This window comes from Fringilla coelebs (genome assembly GCF_963513975.1).
Source record: "Fringilla coelebs genome assembly, chromosome: 4".
Classification (NCBI taxonomy): domain Eukaryota; kingdom Metazoa; phylum Chordata; class Aves; order Passeriformes; family Fringillidae; genus Fringilla; species Fringilla coelebs.
The window spans coordinates 1,125,271-1,145,745 of record NC_140032.1 but is presented as its reverse complement, the minus strand read 5'-3'; the positions used below and the strand labels follow the sequence as shown (position 1 = coordinate 1,145,745).

The 20,475-nt window shown below is 53.5% G+C and overlaps 1 protein-coding gene across 2 annotated transcripts in view; it reads right to left on the bottom strand.

Moving 5' to 3' along the window:
- The window catches only part of EXOC6B (exocyst complex component 6B), a 309,916-nt gene that overhangs the window by 120,608 nt on the left and 168,833 nt on the right, over nucleotides 1-20,475 (bottom strand). The gene's annotated exons all lie outside the window — the stretch shown is intronic.

The window sequence follows — 20,475 nt, the reverse complement described above, 5'->3', positions numbered from 1 at the left end:
GGAAAGCATGGAATTGCTGAGGCTGGAAAAGCCCTCTGAGGTCTGGGAGAGATCTGGGAGTCTGGCTATGCCCAGCAGGGCCAGGGCCACCACTGCCCCTGTCCCCAAGTGTCACATCCACAGGGCTGGAAATCCCCCAGGGATGGGCACTGCAAACCCCCCTGGGCACTCCCAGTGCCTGACCCCCCTTTCCATGGGGAAATTCCTGCTGTGCCCACCCTGAGCCCCCCTGGGGCCGTTCCCTCTGCTCCTGTCCCTGTTCCCTGGAGCACAGCCCGACCCCCCGGCTGTCCCCTCCTGCCAGGAGCTGTGCAGAGCCACAAGGGCCCCCTGAGCCTCCTTTGCTCCAGGCTGAGCCCCTGCCCAGCTCCTCAGGGATTCTCCAGCCCCTGCCCAGCTCCTCAGGGATTCTCCAGCTCCTTCCCAGCTCCCTCAGGGATTCTCCAGCCCCTGCCCAGCTCCTCAGGGATTCTGCAGCCCCTGCCCAGCTCCTCAGGGATTCTGCAGCCCCTGCCCAGCTCCCTCAGGGATTCTCCAGCCCCTGCCCAGCTCCTCAGGGATTCTCCAGCCCTGCCCAGCTCCTCAGGGATTCTCCAGCCCCTGCCCAGCTCCTCAGGGATTCTGCAGCCCCTGCCCAGCTCCCTCAGGGATTCTCCAGCCCCTGCCCAGCTCCTCAGGGATTCTCCAGCCCCTGCCCAGCTCCTCAGGGATTCTCCAGCCCTTCCCAGCTCCTCAGGGATTCTCCAGCCCCTTCCCAGCTCCTCAGGGATTCTCCAGCCCTTCCCAGCTCCTCAGGGATTCTCCAGCCCCTTCCCAGCTCCTCAGGGATTCTGCAGCCCCTTCCCAGCTCCTCAGGGATTCTCCAGCCCCTGCCCAGCTCCTCAGGGATTCTCCAGCCCCTGCCCAGCTCCTCAGGGATTCTCCAGCCTTTCCCAGCTCTGTCCCTGCCCTGGCCACGCTCCAGCCCCTCCAGGCTCTCCAGAGGTGCCCCAGCAGTGCCAGCTCAGGGGACAAGGACACTGCCCTGCCCTGGCCCTGCTGCCACCCCCAGCTGGCACATTTAATGTCCAGCCTTGTGTCCAACCAGCACAAATGTGGAACTTTCCTCCAAAATTCCACTCAAGTATCGGAGCACAAAGACCTGATCTGAACACCCCGAGTCCAACCCCGACTGCTCAGGTACAGGAACATCCCCTGCCCCATTCCTGGGATCACAGGGGTGTGTCCAGCTGCTCTCTGAACCACAGTTTGGACAAATATTGGATTTATTGCTCCATGAAACAACCAGTGGTGGTGTCAGCAAAGAGAACGAGGGGCCAAAAGGCACCAAAGACACAGAGAGGGGAAGGGAAGGCCGGCTTGGACAGGGCTTGGAGCACCTGGGACAGCTGAGGATTCCCCACCCATGGAGGGGCTGGAAAGGTCCCTCCAGCCAAGCCCTCCTGGGATCCTGTGAATTCCAGGGTGTGTTTGGGGTGCGGAATTCCAGGATGTGTTTGGGGTGCAGAATTCCAGGATGTGTTTTGTGTATAGAATTCCAGAGTGTGTTTGGGGCACAGAATTCCAGAATTTGCTTGGGGTGCAGAATTCCAGAATGTGTTCAGGGCACAGAATTCCAGAAGGTGTTTGGGGTGCAGAATTCCAGGATGTGTTTGGGGTGCAGAATTCCAGAGTGTGTTTGGGGCACAGAATTCCAGAAGGTGTTTGGGGTGCAGAATTCCAGGATGTGTTTGGGGTGCAGAATTCCAGAGTGTGTTTGGGGCACAGAATTCCAGAAGGTGTTTGGGGTGCAGAATTCCAGGATGTGTTTGGAAGACAGAATTCCAGGATGTGTTTGGGGTGCAGAATTCCAGAATTTGCTTGGGGTGCAGAATTCCAGGATGTGTTCAGGGCACAGAATTGCAGAAGGTGTTTGGGGTGCAGAATTCCAGGATGTGTTTGGGACACAGCATTCCAAGATGTGTTTGGGATACAGCGTTCCAGAATGTGTTTGGGGTGCAGAATTCCAGGATGTGTTCGGAATACAGAATTCCAGGATGTGTTTGGGGCACAGCATTCCCAAAGGTGTTTGGGATACAGAATTCCAGGATGTGTTTGGGGTGCAGAATTCCAGGATGTGTTTGGGGTGCAGAATTCCAGGATGTGTTTTGTGTATAGAATTCCAGGGTGTGTTTGGGGCACAGAATTCCAGGATGTGTTTGGGGCACAGAATTCCAGGATGTGTTTGGGGTACAGAATTCCAGGATGTGTTTGGGGCACAGCATTCCCAAAGGTGTTTGGGATACAGCATTCCAGGATGTGTTTGGGGTGCAGAATTCCAGGATGTGTTTGGAATACAGCATTCCAGGTGGTGTTTGGGATACAGAATTCCAGGATGTGTTTGGAATACAGCATTCCAGGTGGTGTTTGGGATACAGCATTCCAGAGTGTGTTTGGGGCCCAGCCCTCCTCAAGCCCCCTCTGTAGCACTGGATAAATTGACTCTGCAGCTCCTTTTCCCAGCCTGCCGTGGCTCTGGAGAGGATTCCCACCCCCAGGGCTGCCCCCACTCCGTGGCCATCACCCCGGGGCTGGGCTCTGGACAGGGTGGTTTCTGGGGTGGTTTCTGGGGTGGTTTCTGGGGTGGTTTCTGGGGTGGTTTCTGGGGTGGTTTCTGCTCCAGACCAGGCTCCACCTCAGCATCCCCATCCTGGAGCTCCTCAGAAGCCAGGGATGAGCTCCAGCCCCAGCCCCCAGGCCATCCAGCCGGGATGTTTCATCCCTGCCCATCCTCCCTCCCCCACACCCGCCCTGTTTTCTGTCTGAAATTGGATCACAAACATCTCAGGGAAGGGACAACGTCTCGCTTTGAACTGTTGGGAGCCAAGGGAGAGGGGGAAAAAAACCCAAAAAACCCAACTCAGCCTCATTTAGAATTCACAAAACAAACAACATGCAACAACAAATATCACCTGAGCGAGGCACCAGCTGTCAACCTGCTCCTCTCCAGAAAATAAATTAATTAAAAGCAAAACCTGATGGTAATTTAATGATTCTCCAGCTGTTGTGGCATTATACAACCAGGCTGCCTCGGGATGCCCTCAGCTGCCAGGGGCTTGTGAGGAGCCATAGCCTGACTTGCTCCTTGTTTTCTCCAAGTGCAGCTCCGGGCTCCAGCAGGAATCAGCCCAGGGATGTGCCCAGGGTTCTCCCACCTAATTCTACCCTTCCCAAAGGTGTCAAAATCCATTCAAAAAACCTTTATAGGTGCTAAAATCCATTCAAAAAACACTTTCTTGGGTGCTCAAATTCATCCCCAAAACCTTTGAAGCTCCTAAAATCCATCCCTGAAACTTTCTTACGTGCAAAACTCCATCCCCAAAACCTTCTTGGGTGCTCAAATCCATCCCCAAAATCTTCTTGGGTGCTCAAATCCATCCCCAAACCCTTCTTGGGTGCTCAAATCCATCCCCAAACCCTTATTGGGTGCTCAAATCCATCCCCAAAACCTTCTGAGGTAAAAAAATCCATCCAAAAAACCTTCTCAGGTCTTAAAATCCATCCAAAAAACCTTTATAGGTGCTAAAATTCATTAAAAAAAAACTTTCTTAGGTGCTCAAATTCATCCCCAAAACCTTTGAAGATCCTAAAATCCATCCCTGAAACTTTCTTATGTGCAAAACTCCATCCCCAAACCCCTCTTGGGTGCTCAAATCCACCCCCAAAACCTTCTGAGGTAGAAAAATCCATCCCCAAAAGCTCCTTAGGTGAAAAAATCCATCCAAAAAACCTTCTCAGGGCTTAAAATCCATCCAAAAAACCTTTATAGGTGCTAAAATCCATTAAAAAAAAACTTTCTTAGGTGCTCAAATTCATCCCCAAAACCTTTGAAGATCCTAAAATCCATCCCTGAAACTTTCTTACGTGCAAAACTCCATCCCCAAACCCCTCTTGGGTGATCAAATCCATCCCCAAAATCTTCTTGGGTGCTCAAATCCATCCCCAAAACCTTCTGAGGTAAAAAAATCCATCCCCAAAACTTCCTAAGGTGAAAAAATCCATCCAAAAAACCTTTATAGGTGCTAAAATCCATAAAAAAACCCTTTCTTAGGTGCTCAAATTCATCCTCAAAACCTTTGAGGATCCTAAAATCCATCCCTGAAACTGTCTGACATGCAAAACTCCATCCCCAAAATCTTCTTGGGTGCTCAAATCCATCCCCAAACCCTTCTTGGGTGCTCAAATCCATTCCCAAAACCTTCTTGGGTGCTCAAATCCATCCCCAAAACCTTTGAAGATCCTAAAATCCATCCCTGAAACTTTCTTGGATGCTCAAATCCACCCCCAAACCCTTCTTGGGTGCTCAAATCCATCCCCAAAATCTTCTTGGGTGCTCAAATCCATCCCCAAACCCTTCTTGGGTGCTCAAATCCATTCCCAAAACCTTCTGAGGTAAAAAAATCCATCCCCAAAACCTCCTAAGGTGAAAAAATCCATCCAAAAAACCTCTATAGGTGCTAAAATCCATTAAAAAACCCTTTCTTAGGTGTTCAAATTCATCCTCAAAACCTTTGAAGATCCTAAAATCCATTCCTGAAACTGTCTGACATGCAAAACTCCATCCCCAAAACCTTCTTGGGTGCTCAAATCCACCCCCAAAACCTTCTGAGGTAGAAAAATCCATCCCCAAAACCTCCTTAGGTGAAAAAATCCATCCAAAAAACCTGCTCAGGTCTTAAAATCCATCCAAAAAAACCTGCTCAGGTCCTAAAATCCATCCAAAAAACCTGCTCAGGTCCTAAAATCCATCCAAAAAACCTGCTCAGGTCCTAAAATCCATCCAAAAAACCTGCTCAGGTCCTAAAATCCATCCAAAAAACCTTCTCAGATCTCAAAATACACCCCCAAAGCCTTCTTAGGCGCAAAAATCCATCTAAAAAGCCTTCTTAGGTCCTAAAAACCATCTAAAAAATCTTTTTAGGTACTCAAATCCATCTTCAAGATCTTCTTAGGTCTTAAAATTCATTCCCCAAAACCTTCTAAGGGCCTAAAATCCACCCCCAAAACCTTCTTGCCACTGTGCAGGTGCAGGGCAAAGTGATGTGGGGATTCTAAATGTGGATTTTGTCCCTGAATTCTGCTTTTTGTCCTGGCTGAGTCTCAGGGGGGCTCAGGATGAGCAGCTCCCAGTCTGTGCCAGGCACTTCCAGCCACCCTGGCAAATCTGGATCACAAATCCCAGCTTTTCCCCTGTCATCAGGCCCAGGACCAACTCCAGTCTACGAGAAATTTGGTATTTTAGGAGAGATTTTAGAACCAGGAACTGTGAATCAGCATTTCCCTGTCAGGTGTTCCCAACACTCCCAAAAGCTGCTTCCCTCAGGAAAGGGAAGGATCCCGAGGCAGAAATCAGGGATCTACAGGTGAGACCCAGAAAGAGGAGGATTATCACAATTTTACCAAACCAAGAGATAAAATTGGGTGGTGCCTGAAGTGATAAATAAAAGTGATAAATGTGATAAATAAAAGTGATAAATAAAAAGTGATAAATGCTGAGCAGGGAGCAGCCACCTCCCTCTGAGCCCCTCTCCAAGGCCTGAGCTTGCTGATTCTCAGGATCCTGGTGCTGTCCATGTCCTCCCCACCACAGGAAAACCAAGGAAAAAGGGATTGTCCCACTGCCACCCACCACTGAGGGACAAACCCAAAGGGATTTATGAAATCCTGCTGGCCTTGGCTCTCCAAACCTCCAGGAGCAGCACAAACCCCCCATGAGCATCCCCCTCCCCATCAACCCAGCCCTGGTGGCAGCACCAACACCTTGGAGTGAAGCCCCTCATTAATGAAGTAATGACCTAAATAATTGACTTTTGGGGCCAGTTTAAAAGTGAAGGTGTTTTCTCAACCATTTCTTTAATAAATGAATGTGTGGCACCACCAAAGGCAGGAGCACAGGGAGGCTGAGCCACCACCGTGGCTGGACACTCAAACAGCAAACACCCCATTCATAGTGCACCATCCCCCTGAAATTAATGGGTAATTAATGAGTAATTAATGGGTAATTAATGAGCAATTAATGAGTGATTAATTCATCACTGGGCTGGCAGAAGCTGCTGTTTCCCCACTGTTTCGTGGTGGCCCCAAGGGCTCGTTGGACTCTCCAGGAGCAGCTCACCAGAGCAGGAGGCCTCAGAGCAGTTTGAAGAGCAGATTTTGGAGGATTCTGCTGAGACTGCCCCAAATCCAAGCAGAGCTGGGACTGATCCCTCATCCCCCAGCTCCAGGAACCCCCCCTGCTCATCCACATTTCCCTTCAGGAAAGAAAGGTCAAGGACACCTTGTCCTGGCTGCACTCCCAGTGTTCCACCATGGATCCAATGCAATTCCAAGGAATTCCAGACTGGTGTGGGTGGGAAAGGACCTGAAAGATCACTCATCCCACCCCAGCCATGGCAGGGACACCTCCCACTGCCCCAGGTGGATCCAGCCTGGCCTTGGGCACTGCCAGGGATCCAGGGGCAGCCACAGCAAATCTGGGAATTCCAGCCCAGCCCCTGCCCACCCTCCCAGCCAGCAATTCCTTGCCAAGATCCCAGCCCAATCTCCCCTTTCCCAGTGGCAGCCATTCCCTGGCTCCTGTCCCTCTGTCCCTTGTCCCCAGTCCCTCTCCAGCTCTCCTGGAGCCCCTTCAGGGACTCTGAGGATTCCCTGGATTTTTCCCTTCTCCAGGGGAGCATTCCCAGCCCTCCCAGCCTGGCTCCAGAGCAGAGGGGCTCCAGCCCTGCAGCAGCTCTGGGGAGCAGCTCCCCACCATTCCCAGGGGGAATTTTCCCCACCAGCTCCTCAGGAGCCCCACAGGATGGGGGAGCACAGGATCCAGAATTCCCAGCCCCACTGCTCAGCTCCTTCCCCACGGGGACAAACACCAGGTCAGGTCTCCATCCCGGCTCTGAGGAGGGGGAAGCACCTGGAGCAGCTTCACCACAACCTCTGAAAGTTAAAATTACTCTGGATTCTCTTCCAGAGGAAAAATGTGTTTTCCAATGTGTTTTCCACGGGCAGGAGAAGCAGAAATGGGCTGGAGATGGCACGGGAAGGCCCCCAACAACCTGAGTCCCATCCTTGGCTGGATTCTCCTCAGCCTCAGGAGGTTCTGGGAGCCTCCTCCTCGCTCCACCCCAACAAAGGGAACCACAGCAGAAGGGAATGAGCAGCAAAGGCCTTTGAAAGCATTCCCGAGAAGAAAAATCAGAGAATCCTATTCACATTTGAACAGCTTCCCCAAAATTTATGGCCCAGGGACCTGCCAGCGTGACCAAACCCATCCCCTCACACGGCACTGCTCCCCAGCTTCTCTTTCCTGAGCCATTTTTGGCTGCCCCAGGAATCAGGGACTCTCTCATGAAAGGTTCCTCCAACAAAAACTTCGTCCTCCCCACAACCCCTCTCGTGACCCTGCTCCCATTTTTCATCCTCCCAGCTCCATCCCTTTCTCCTAAGTGCATTCCTCCCTCATCTCCCCAGATATTCCCACTGCTGCCATATTACATTCTCCTCAAAATGGAAAATATTTCTTCCTCTTCGTGGCAGTTTGAGCTCAGACCACCCAGTTTCCCACATTTCATCTGTTCAGGACTATTCATCTTCTCAGGTCTCCAGATAATCCATTACTCCTCTGAATTCCATGCCTGAATCCCATTTTCCTCTGGATAAAAAAACAACCCAAAAAAGCAAAAAACCAAACGAACGCATCAACCAGACCAAGAATATTCCAGAGCCAACCACGAGATCCTGAGTTTTCTGGGCTACCCAGCTGAAACTCCAGGTGGGATTTGTGCTTTAGGGCTGCTCCTCTCTCACAGTTTGAGGGAGAAAACAAGGGGAAACGGCCCGTTGGGAAAGCTTAGGTTGGATATTTGGGACTATTCCTTCATGGAAGGGGTGGGGGTCAAGCACTGCAAGTGCCCAGGGAGGTTTGGAGTCCCCATCCCTGTGGATGTGGCACTTGGGGACACGGTCAGTGGTGGCCTTGGAGCAGCTGGATTCAATCCTGGAGGGCTTTTCCAACCTCAGCGATCCCACGGAACCCGGCGCTGGGCAGAGGAGCTGCTCCTCTTCCATCCAGCTTTAATTCCAGCTTCACCCAGCTCCCAACCCCTCCGAGGGAGCAGAGGAATCCAAAGGATTCCTGGCTCCCAAAGGACCCATTCCTTGTAATCACCGGTCCAGGAAAAACCCTCAATAACGCCTCATATTTGTAAAATTACCGGGCAGAACTCTCCTGCTGAAATTAGCCCCGGAGTTCACAGAGTTGGCAGGGAGAGGGGGATAATTACCAGCGGGGATGAACACCACAGAAGGGAAAACAGAGGATAATCACAAGAAAGCAAAAACAGCAGCTGAACAAACCCAAAAATGTTTCGGGATTCGGGAGCAGCGCGGAGCCGAGAGCCAAGCGAGCCGGGATGACACCAGGGAAAATGTGCTCCTGGTTTGATTCTCCAGGAATCACCAAAATGCCCAGGGAAATGGGGCTTTGGGAATGGGGATGACAATGGTTTGGAGTACAATTTCTCCTCAGCCTGCAGCAGAAAGGCACCTTGTGCATGTCACATATTTCCTACCTTGATAATGCAGGGTACCCATAACCCAGCGTTCCCGTGGGATGTTACTGCCAGAGCCATCCCAAACCCTTCCCATCTGGAACATCATCAACCATTCCCTAAAAATCAGGGAATCCTCTGAACTCTTCCATTCAAATCCCATCACAACGACAGCGAGGAAGGGGATGTGCTGAAAGATCTGCTGAAGATTCCCCCTGGGAAAACCCAGGTTTGTTCTGGATCCACTGACACCAGGGAAATCAACCCACAGAACCCCTGGACACAGCCCAAACTCACCACAACAGCCCCATTTCACATCCCCTGGAGGGGCTTTTTGTGCCCCCCACCCATGGAGCAGCTCAGCCCCATCCCTGCAGCTCTGGTTTAAATAACCAGGGATGAACCCAGCTTTAATTCTGGGCTTGGAGAACCCTGAACCCAGCACCCACCTGGATTTATCAGTGTGACACCACTGAAATCACGGAGTGGTTTGGGTTGGAAGGACCCCAAAGCCCACCCAGTGCCACCCCTGCCATGCAGGGACACCTCCCAGGCTGCTCCCAGCCCCAAAGTCCAGCCTGGCCTGGGACAACCAGCAAAGCTTTCCACGGAGCCCATGACAAGTGGGATTGGGAATATCAGGAATTCTGGGACCTGCTCCCTCAACATCCTCACCAAAGACCTGCAGGAGCCCTGGACAAGGTCTCTCCACTTTGCAGATGTCCCCAAATTTGGTGAAAATTGACAGACTGAAGGCAGAGTCAACACCTGGAGAGGTCTGGGCAGGCTGGAGGAACAGCCCAACATGGTGACATCCAAAAGGACAAATTCCAAACAAATTCCCTCAGGGAATCTCATGCCCTGAACCCCTCACAAACCGGGGGACCACTGGTTTGGGAGTTCCTCTGTGGATAAAATGAGAATTTTGGGTAGACAGGAAGTTTTTCCACAGGGAGAAGAATAAAAATCCCTGAGGTTGGTTGGAGCAGGGTGCTGATAACACCAAGGTGTGGGTTTCAATCCCTGGATGATTCCCTCAGGAGCTGGATCCTCGTGAGTCCCTTCCAACTCAGAATAACCCGTGACTCAACAAAGCAGCAGGAAGAAATTCCCAAAGCTGGATCCCAGTCTCCATCCTTGGAACCCTTCCAGGCCAGGCTGGACAAATCCCTGAGAAACCCTGGTCTTATCTCCCAGCTCCAGGCAGGAGGTTGGGCTGGAGCCCTCCTGAGGTGCCTCCCCAGCCAGGTGGCCCCATCCTGGGAGATGGTGGCCCCATCCCCAGCCAGGTGGCCCCATCCCCAGCCAGGTGGCCCCATCCTGGGAGATGGTGGCCCCATCCCCTCTCACCAGGCTGCTCTGGAGCCTCTGAGCACCCCACACAGCACCCACCTCCCAGCCTGGGCTCCGAGTGCCCTGACACCCAACCCTCTCCCAGGTTCTGGGAGGAGGAAAGGCCAGATTTGGGGCCAAAATCCCATTTCTGGGGGGGTTCATCACGGTTTAGGCAATTCCAGTCTCCTTCCAACAAAAATCAGGATTTCCTTCCCCTCACACCGTCAGCAGAGCCCTGGGCTGTGTCACCCTCACCTGCCCGAGACAGCCCCAGCTCAGGGCTGCGTTTTAATTTGCCTGCAAGTGTCAAACAACACATTCATGCTAAAAACCCACTCAGCCCAACCTGGATCCCATCCCTACTCCCCCCTCACAACCCTGGAATCCCATGGAAATACCCCAAACCCAACCCCTCAGCACAGCAGCTTGGATGGGACACATCTCACCAAAAGCAGCACAGAAGCTTTAAAACCTTACAAATCACCGTTTTTTTACCCCAAAACCAGCTGAAACAAGCGAGTTGGTTTTTTTTCAGGGTCCAGCACTTCACCAAACACCAGGAGCTCCCCACCAGTGAGGAAATCACCATTTTTTTACCCCAAAACCAGCTGAAACAAGCGAGTTGGTTTTTTTTTAGGGTCCAGCACTTCACCAAACACCGGGAGCTCCCCACCAGTGAGGAAATCACCATTTTTTTACCCCAAAACCAGCTGAAACAAGCGAGTTGGGTTTTTTTTTAGGGTCCAGCACTTCACCAAACACCGGGAGCTCCCCACCAGTGAGGAAATCACCATTTTTTTACCCCAAAACCAGCTGAAACAAGCGAGTTGTTTTTTTTTTAGGGTCCAGCACTTCACCAAACACCGGGAGCTCCCCACCAGTGAGGAAATCACCATTTTTTTACCCCAAAACCAGCTGAAACAAGCGAGTTGGGTTTTTTTTTAGGGTCCAGCACTTCACCAAACACCGGGAGCTCCCCACCAGTGAGGAAGGAGCTGCCAAGAAAAGCAGCTCAGAAAATCATCCTGACATGCCCCGGAGATGAGTGCAGATAAGAGAAGCCTGGTAGCCACTAATGAGGCACAAAGAGCCCAACTCCCGAGCAGATGCTCCTCCGGGAAAAGGTAAATATTCCCAACAAATCTGACGGAGCGCATGGACGCGCTCGCAGGTGCTCGGCAGGGAAGGCTGGGATCAAAAAGGAGGCTCCTGTTTGTTGACTGTAAACACCCCCTCGATACTGCAAACACGGAGATGAAGTGCAGCAGGAATTGCGTGGGGGGAAGAGAGCCTGGCTGCGAGGGGCCTCTCCTCCACCCAGCCCTGACCTCGACCTGTGTCCTGGAAACAGCAGCAGCCACCCCTTCCTTCTTCAGGCAGCAAATCCCAATTTTGCGTTTTGGGGTACTCCAGGGCTTGGTTGCTCCTGTTATGCGCTGAAAAATAAATTATTTGGGGCCTGGTGAAGAGGAAGGAGGGCAAGAAGCACAGGCAGAGGTGATCCCAAAGGAAAGGAGTCTCCAGAGGTTGTGGCTCCCCATCCCAGAAGTGTCCAAGGCCAGGTTGGACAGGGCTTGGAGCAGCCTGGGACAGTGGAAGTGGCACTGGATGGGATTTAAGGTCCCTTTGAAGCCAAACCATTCCATGATTCCATGAAATGGCCAAGGACCAGGCAGGGCCTCAGAAACCCCAGCTGGAAGCGTCCATGGAAGATCCAACTCCCCCTTCCCTCCCTCCCAGTCTGAGTTCATTCAAAGCCAACTTTGAACACAACAAAAATTTACACAGGAAAAGCAAGAGGGAAGAAAAAATAAGTTTGAAATCTCTGGTCCAACAGATTCAAGGACCTCTCCAGACCCACTGAGTCCGAGCTCCTGGCCAGGCTTGCTTGGAACAACAGGGAACACATGGACAAGGAACACAGGGATAACAGGGAACACAGGGACATCAATGAATCAGGGAAATTGTTTCGAACCCTGCTCTCTTGGGGGGAATTGTTTAAACCCTTCTCTCCAGGAGGAATTGTTTAAACCCCATTCTCTCGGAGGGAATGATTTCAAACCCCATTTTTTCTGGGGGAAATTGTTTCAAACCCCATTTTCTCCAGGGGGAATGGTTTCAAACCCCGAGGGGAATGGACAAGGAACACAGGGATAACAGGGAACACACGGACATCAATATATCAGGGAAATTGTTTCAAACCCTGTTCTCTCCAGGGGGAATGGTTTAAAACCCCAGGTGAAATTGTTTCAAACCCCATTTTCTCCAGGGGGAATGGTTTCAAACCCCAGGGGGAATTGTTGCAAATCCCATTCTCTCCAGGGGGAATTGTTTCAAACCTCAGGTGGAGTTGTTTCAAATCCCATTTTCCCAGGGGGAATTGTTTCAAACCCTCTTCTCTCCTTCAAACCCCATCTTCTCCAGGGGGAACTGTTTCAAGCCCTGTTCTCTCCTTCAAACCCCATTTTCTCCAGGGGGAACTGTTTCAAACCCTGTTCTCTCCTTCAAACCCCATTTTCCCAGGGGGAACTGTTTCCAGCCCTGTTCTCTCCTTCAAACCCCATCTTCTCCAGGGGGAACTGTTTCAAACCCTGTTCTCTCCTTCAAACCCCATCTTCTCCAGGGGGAACTGTTTCAAACCCTGTTCTCTCCTTCAAACCCCATTTTCCCAGGGGGAACTGTTTCAAACCCTGTTCTGTCCTTCAAACCCCATCTTCTCCAGGGGGAACTGTTTCCAGCCCTGTTCTCTCCTTCAAACCCCAATCTTTCAAGGAGGAATTGCCTCAAACCCCGTTCTCTCCAGGGGAAGATGCTGGATGCTTTGCCTCGGCTCTGCTGCAAAAGCCAGGCTGGTCCCAGGCTCCTTGCTCAGCTCCTCCTGCTCCCCACCAGCCACGGAAGAGTTAACCAGGAGGGAAAAAGGTGAGATTCCCCCTTTTCCCCCTTCCCTCTGCTCCTTCCTCCCGGCAGAGCAGGCCATTACCCCTGCCCGGAGCCGCAGCCCCATTGTTCCCAGCCCTGGATATGGGAAGCAATATCCATTTTCCATTCAGACCGGGGCAAAGCCTTTAATTTCAGCCTCCTGCCTGCAGCTGGAGTTCCCTTTTAACTCCTGGGCCGCAGGAGTGAAGACAGTTTTATTTGGGGGAGAAGGCTGCAAAGGCCACTTTAATATGGTCACATGTGGCAAGGGGGAGCCTTTCCGAGGGCCCGGTAATGAGGGGCAGCAGCGGGATATTGCACTTCCCATCTGGCTGCCCTGCACAGCAGGGAAAAGGCTCTCCTGGCTTTTTAAGGACAGGCCCCGCTGCAGTAAAACAAAACACACCAAAAATAAATAACCAAGGGAAGCGTGAGGAGGAGATGCCCTCTAATGCTCGAGCCCGGCAGCACAGCCACGGAATGGGCTGGGGGAATTGGGAGAGCGGGGCAGGGATGGGGCAGAATGCACAGGGTTTGGGGTGTCTCGGAGTTTTGGGGTCGCCCCACACCCGGGATGGGCTCCCCACATATTGTGGGGTGCCAGGGCTCAGCTGCTCGGCCGGGGCCACCTGTGTTTGTGTTTGTGTTGGTGTGGCTCCAGAGCGTGGCCGGGCAGTGACCCGGGAAGGTCCTTCCCGTCCCGTCCTGTCCCGTCCTGTCCTGTCCCTGTCCCATCCTGTCCTGTCCCTGTCCCGTCCTGTCCCCACAGCTCCTGACAGATCTGATTAGGGAGCAGCATTGGAAGAGGGAAAACAGCCCGAGTAACCGGCCTGGCTTTGGGAATGCAGCCTCGGAATCCAGCGTTAATCCATGGAATGCCTCCCCAAAGGGCTTCTGGAGCAGCCAGGTCCTGCCAGAACCTTCCCAGCTCCTAATTAAGCATTAATTGACCCAACCTCTGAGCCAGAGCCGGCACAGCAAAGGAGGAGGTTCCATCCCAAAAGAGCATCCCGGGGATGCAGAGGGCTCGGCTGGATCCGAGGGATGGGAAGGGATGGGAAGGCTGGAGTTGAGATCCCTTCCAACCCAAACCATTCCAGGACTCCTCCCACTTCAGTCCCTTTTCCAGATGCTCCACTTCTCCCAAAACCCCATTTTGCTGAGAAATGGGACATTTTTACAGCCTGTTTGATATGGAGGGGAGGAATCCACTCTCCTCACTTAAATCCAAGGAACTCAGAGAGATCCCGATCCTGGTGTTCCCCAGCTCCCCATCCCCAGCTCCTTCTGACCTGCTGCTACAGGGGAGAGACAAAACCAGGATTTTTCCCTTCCTTCCAGGGAATCACCATGAAAGCAACAGCTGGAATGTGGGGACCAGGAGTTGAAAGCCAAATTTTGGACGTGCTCAGGGTTTCTCCTCTCTTTACAGGACAGAAAACTGCCACTGGCAGCATGATGGAAAACCAAGGAACTGAGGATCTGAGGGGAAAAAAGAAAGCCTGGAGGAAATAAAATTGCCAGAACAGCCTGCTGAGGTTGGTGGAGGGGCCAGGGAGCTCCTGTCTCCAAATCCCAGAGCAGACACCCCTGGAGCCAGGTCTGATCCCAGGGTCCAGGCAGGGCTCCAATGCCTCCCATCGACCTCCAAGGATGGAATCAAGAGTTGCTCCACTCTTGAAAATAAATACTAAAATTAAATAAATAGGGATTTCAGTTCCTTGGTACTGCAGGGGAAAAGGCATGGAGCTGGGAATAGAGTGCCTAAAATTCCTCACTGTGGGATAGAAACCTTTTCCCAAACACTCCCAGTGCTTCCAGCTCATTCCCATTCACCCACCTGGATAAAGCAGGGAAAACCAGACATTCCCAGGATGCAACAAGCAGCAACCCCTGCTCTGCAAACAACTGTTTGAACCTCATTTCACTGAAAACCAGGAGCAGAAAATGGAATTTCTCTACCAGACAAAGCCTGGAGGCCTCTGAGGCAGAGCAGAGGGTGCCCAGGAGCCATCAGGAGCCACCCCCTGCCCTGCCCGCAGCATAAATCCAAAAATTCCCAATTGTCCCAGCAGGAACACCCAGCAGAGCCAGCACCAGCCCAGGTGCTGCTGAAAAACAACACAACAATGGCCCAGGCAGGGAATTCCAGCTTTTCCAGCATTGTTCTCAGCAGATCCTGGAGCGAGGACAACCCGAGCCACAGGACAGGCTGGAATAGCCTTGGATGGATTTTGTTCCATGGCATTATCCAAAGGTTCCTGTGCTCTGCAAACTTCTGGGGTCCACAAGAACTTTGTCAACAGCTCAGGGAGAGCAGGGGCAGGATGAGCTTCCAGGAGAAGGAGTTTTCCACCTTTGAAAGCAGAACTGAGAGGAGACTCAGCTGATCCAGGACCTCCAGGATCCTGAGGCAGAGCATTTTCCAGGAAGGAACGAGGAGAGAAGCTCTCCAAGGAAATGCAGAACTCCTGGACACAGCAGAACCCTGCTGCTGGAGCAGATGGAAATGTTCCTTGTCCTCAGGGCACAAGGAACGCCCTGGAACAGGAGGCTCTGCTGGCCAGAGCCCGCCAGCATCAAATTCCAGCCTCTTCTGGAATCATGGAATCACCAAGGCTGGAAAAACCTTCTGAGGTCATGGGGTCCAACCAGCCCCAGCCCTGCCAAGGCCACCACTGACCCCTGTCCCAAGAGCCACATCCACATGGATTTTAAATGCTGAACTCCCCCCCTGCCACGGGCGGTTTCAAGGCCTGAACGCCCTTTCCATGAGGAAATTCTTCCCAATATTCCAGCCTGAGGCTGCTCCCCTCACCCTGTGCCTGCTCCCTGGGAGCACAGACTGACACCATTCCCTATTTTCTGATCTGGTCTGTCCCAATCCAGGCCAAGCTCTGTTATCCCAGCTGCAAGGGAAGTGTCTGTGTGGAAGCACAAACCTCCAAACCCAGGGAATTTTAGGGCTCTTCAGGCTGAGGGAAGTTCTAACATGACACACAAGTGGCCACAGCAAATCTTCCAAGTAATCCCAGATGTGAACTCCACTCCAACGCCATTTCAGAGGTTCCAGTGTGAACAGGGATGTGTTTTCCCTGGAATATCAGGGGGGAAATTCCACGTCCTGGGTGCTGCTCAGTTCATTTAACGAGGGCAGGGCTTCAGTCTGGATTGTTTCTTTTGTTCTGCCGCTCGGCCAGAAGAGCTTTTCCTCAAATTACCCCAAGCCAGGGGTGCTGCCCCAATCCAAGATGGATTTACCATCCCTCCATCCCAGGTAACGACAGCTTTGCTTGGATCAACACCGAACATGTGGCCAGCCTTCAAAACATCGAGTGTGGATCTAGCACCTCTGCAATCCAAAGAGGATTGTTCATCCAGCAGGAAAAGAAGAGCTCCAATCCTCCCCAGGGTTTCCCCTGGGGGCCTTTTGGGATGTTCCAACTTTCCCTTTTGAGCAGCTGGAGGGAGGAAGGGCTCGGGAAGAGCCAGGCCAGGCCAGAGGGACATCCAACCTCTCCAGGGGGACAGCTCCAGCTTTCCCAGCCGCTGCTGCTCCAGAGGGCAGGAAAAGCACAGGAACAAAGCTTCTCCCAAGGTCCAGAGCCCTCGGGCTACCTGTGAGGGGCAGCAGCCAGCAGAGGGTCCCTGGCAGGGCAGGGATTCTGGGGACCTGCCAAAGATTCGCTCCTTCTCCCAATTTTCCATGGTGTGGGTTTTGTTTCCAGCTGACAAAATCCATCAAGCAACAGTGGATGTGCCCAGAGTTGATGGAGGTGAGCAGGACCAGGCATGGATCCCGCCCTTCCCGAATGGAACAGCTCCTGTCCTTGCTCCGAGGAATGTTCCAGAGCCTTCTCCTGCCACCGCTACAAGGACAGACTCAGGGCCTTCTCCTGCCACAAAGGGGCTTTTCCACATCCCCTCCATTCCTGCTGAAAACTCCCCAGCAACCTGAGCATCCCCAGATCCCCTGTCCCACGCTGAGAAGCCCTCCCTGCTCCCAGATTTCCTCAAGAGAATGAGCTGGACCTAAAATCCCCTCGAGAAAAGGGCAAGGAGCTCCTTGGCTGCCCAGGGAAGGTCGAATCTTTCAGATGCTGCAGTGACAGAAAAGCTCAGCCCCTGGCTTATCCTGCTTGGGATTTTCCAGGATTATGCCCCTGCCTTCCAGAGGCCAAGAGATTCACAAGGAAAGGGGCACTGATTTTAGAAGAAAGATCCTAAAAGGGGTGATAGCAGCTTCCTACACCTAAAGGGGCTCCAGGAGAGCTGGAGAGGGACTGGGGACAAGGGACAGAGGGACAGGAGCCAGGGAATGGCTGCCACTGGGAAAGGGGAGATTGGGCTGGGATCTTGGCAAGGAATTGCTGGCTGGGAGGGTGGGCAGGGGCTGGGCTGGAATTCCCAGATTTGCTGGGGCTGCCCCTGGATCCCTGGCAGTGCCCAAGGCCAGGCTGGATCCACCTGGGGCAGTGGGAGGTGTCCCTGCCATGGATGGGGAAGGGGATGGGATTTAAGGCCCCTTCCCATCCAACCCATTCCATGACTCCCTCAAAAACCCCTTCACCTCACCAGATCCACTCTGTTCCCAGGAGCTTCCCCCCAAGCATTCCCAGGAGCTCAGACTGAATCCCTAGAGCAGAAGCCTCCCCACCCAACCTTTCCCTCGGTGCAATCCCTCCCAAATCCTCGGCTGTGGAGCTGCAGCCCCTCCTGCAGCTCGGGGGGAGGCTGGCTCTGGCCGAGCCCCGCTCCCGGCACCGCTCCGGAGGATCCCGGCGCTCAACAATGGGGGATCTGTCAGAGCCCGGCCCGGCACCGGCCATCATCTGTTTCCCATAACTCCAGCTGACCTAAACTCCAGGGCTGAACAAGTAGCCTGTGTTTTTCATCTGGAAAACTCCGTGGAGCCCTTCCCGCTCCGGCCTCTCCCTCCCCTGCCGGAGCCACTTTGGAGAAGTCACAAAGTGATGATGTCGACAGAGATTTCCTCCTTGTCCCCAACGGCAGCACCCGACGTTTTCGGGCTGGCTTTTGGGTCTCCTGCCATCCCAGGTGCCCTGCAAGGCTGAACACACCTGGATGTGCCTTTCCCCTCCATCCCTCCCTCCCCAGGGAAAATCCCACCCCGACGCTTCCCGGTGGAACGACGAGCGGAGCCGGATGCCGACCCCGCGCCTGTTTCATGATAAATTTAAAAATCCATTAAAACTTTATCAGGAACGAGCTGCCAGGGAAAGAAACAGATTCAGGACGAGCCCCACAGGGTCTTCCATGTGAGGCCACCATGAGGAAAAGCCCTGCAGGACCCTGCTGGTGGGGAAAGCTCCGTGTGCGGGCTCAGGGAAGGGAGGATCCAACCCCCAGAGTCACCAGCTCTGGTCAGGGCTCCCATCCATGAGGGGCAAAAAAAATAACCTCCAATTAGGGGAAAAGCCTCCTTGAGGAGGCTGAAGGGCAGGTCCAGAGGGAGGAGGAAGGAAAATGTAGGGAAGAGAACGCAACCTGCAGCAAATCCCTCCCTTGTTCCACCGTGCTGTGGGGTTTAGGCTCCCTGAGAACCGAAAAGATCCAAAAATGGGGAAGTTTCCACGGGATAATGTGAGGTCAAAGCCCTTTTTTGTTTTCCCTTCTCCCTGGATCCCTGTCCCAGCCAGGAGCCTCAGCTCACTCCCACAGCTCTGCCGTGAAATGTTTGGGTTGGAAAAATCACATTTGCATCTTTATTATTGTGTTCTCCCCTGGCAGAACAGGGGGGAACGCTCAGGGAGCGAGGAGAAATAAAAACAGGATAAACTCGTAAATAAACCTCCTGTTCTGAGCACACCCAGCTCGAGCTGCACCCTCTGTACTGGGACAGAAGTCGTGTCCCAGCAGCCCCCCTCCAACTCGGGTTGAGCCCTTTTTGAGGCAATAATCCCTAAAAACTGAGCCAAACAGAAAATTCCAGCTAAAGGGATGCTATCACTGAGGAGTGGAAAGCACACCCTGGATGTTGGGAGGGGAATGGTCACAGAAGGAGAGGACTCTGGAAGGGATGGGACATCCAGACAGACCTGGACAGGCTGGGACAGTGGGAACCTCAGGAAGGTCAAAAACCCACTGGCAGCGGGGTCAGGGCAACGCCAGCACAAATCCAGGCTGGGAGGAGAAAGAAGGGATGGAGAGCAGCCCTGGGAGAGGGATTTGGGATGCTGTGGACGAGGCTGGGAGGGCCCAGCCCAGCCCCCCCTGCTCAGCCCTGGGCTGATCCCAAAGGAAAGGTGGGAATTGTGTCCCTGTGCCCCTCCCTCAGGTGAGAGCCCACCTGCAGAGCTGCCCCAGCCCTGGGGCCAACAGCAGGAGGACGTGGAGCTGCTGGAGAGAGCCCAGAGGAGGCCCCGGAGCTGCTGCAGGGCTGGAGCCCCTCTGCTCTGGAGCCAGGCTGGGAGAGCTGGGAATGCTCCCCTGGAGAAGGGAAGGCTCCAGGCAGAGCTCAGAGCCCCTGGCAGGGCCTGGAGGGGCTCCAGGAGAGCTGGAGAGGGACTGGGGACAAGGGACAGAGGGACAGGAGCCAGGGAATGGCTGCCACTGGGAAAGGGGAGATTGGGCTGGGATCTTGGCAAGGAATTGCTGGCTCAGAGCAGGGGAAGGCCCTGGCACAGGGTGCCCAGAGCAGCTCTGGCTGCTCCTGAGTGAGCTCCAACCATTTCCAACCATTTCCAACCAATTCCAACCAGATCAAATCAATCCCAATGAGTTCCAAGCATTTCCATGCAATTCCAAGCAGTTCCAGCTGGACCAGCCAATACCTTGGTTGTCAGGGTGTCCCAGGGCCCTTTGTGACACGGGGCTGTGCCCTGCCCAGGGCCCTTTGTGACCTGGGGACAGCGCCAGGAACGCCCCTCCCTCGGGAGGCTGCGCTTCCCAGACCCCCCAGAGGATCCCCGACCCCTCTGAGGCTCAGGATCACGGAGATGGCAGAGAGGGCAAACCCCAAATCCCAGCCCAGGAAGGGGCAGGCGAGCCCCCAGAGGAGGGGCCAGGTGAGGGAGGGGACAGGAGGGGACACAGGGATGGGATGGGATAATGGGATGGGAGGGGATGGGATGGGATGAGATGGGATGGGATCCATGGGATGGGATGGGATGGGATAATGGGATGGGATGGGATGGGATGGGATGGGATGGGATGGGATGGGATGGGATGGGATGGGATGGGATGGGATCCATGGGATGGGATGGGATCCATGGGATGGGATGGGATCCATGGGATGGGATGGGCCAAGGACTGCTTCCCATGGCTCCTCCTGTCTGTGGAAGGGACACAAGGACTCATGGGTGGGATATGGGGAATCACAGGTGGGCCATGGGGGAATCATGGTTGGGACACAGGGAATAACAGGTGGGACACAGGGAACAAACCACAGGTGAGACACAGGAAAAAAACAGAGATGGGACACAGGGGATGCCAGGCAGGGACACAGGGAATTTCAGGTGGGACAGAGAGAGCCACAGGTGGGACACAAAGAACAAAGGTGGGATACAGGGAACTGCAGGTGGGATATGGGGAATAACAAGTGGGACACAGGCAACCAGAGGTGGGACACAAGGAAACAACCACAGGTGGGACACAGGGAGGTAAAGGTGGGACA